Below are 880 nucleotides of genomic sequence, written 5' to 3' on the forward strand. Positions count from 1 at the left end.
GGGTGGCCCGTCATGGGTGGCCCGTCATGGGTGGGCCCGTCATGGGTGGCTGTCATGGGTGGCCCATCATGGGTGGGCCCGTCATGGGTGGCCCGTCACGGGTGGCCTGTCATGGGTGGCCCGTCATGGGTGGCCCGTCATGGGTGGGGTCCTGGACTAATTGCGCCTGATTTTAGGTGCTGAGAGCCACCCAGCTGGTCCTAATACCTTGGAAATGAGCCAAATGCAGCCAAATCCTGAGGGAGAAATGAACCCAACGCCCCTGGAGGGCACGGCCCACGTGGCGCGTGGAGATGCAATGAGCATCGTCAGTGCGAACAGACGTCGAGGCCCCGCGGGCGGGCGGCCCCTCTCTGCGCGGCCTTTGCCCGGAGACCCCCCGCCTGGCCAGTCGCTCCCCATCGGACCAGCAGCAAATTCAATCGGGAATTATCTCGAGCGAATGAGGCCACCTTCCTGCTGGCAGCAACCTGGCCACGGGCTGTGAACTCGAGGGCAGGACTCGCAGGACAAAGAGAGGAAAGCCGGTCACTTCCGACGGTCGCGGCCTAATTCCAGCCCTTTCCCTGTCCCAACGCCGAGACCGCGGCTGGAGCCCTTTCGAGAAAAGAAAAATAGAGCCTGTCATTTCCTCTTGTTTCAAAGACGAAGGCGGCCGGGGAGAGGAGGGGCCGTTCGAGGTCAGTGACTCAGCGGCCTGACCCGGAAAACGCGGGAAGGTCGGGGCGGCCTGGGACCCTGACGCCTCCCAGCAAAGGAGAGGAACGCGGGCGACAATGAACCGCAGGACGTGTTGCTAATCCGCGAAGAACTTGCCAACGGGGAGGTGCCCTGGGCTCTGAGCTCCTGGACTTCCTTCCTGAGGGGGGTCCCAGATGGG

Source organism: Myotis brandtii, unplaced genomic scaffold (assembly GCF_000412655.1).
Source record: "Myotis brandtii unplaced genomic scaffold, ASM41265v1 scaffold139, whole genome shotgun sequence".
In the NCBI taxonomy this organism is placed as follows: domain Eukaryota; kingdom Metazoa; phylum Chordata; class Mammalia; order Chiroptera; family Vespertilionidae; genus Myotis; species Myotis brandtii.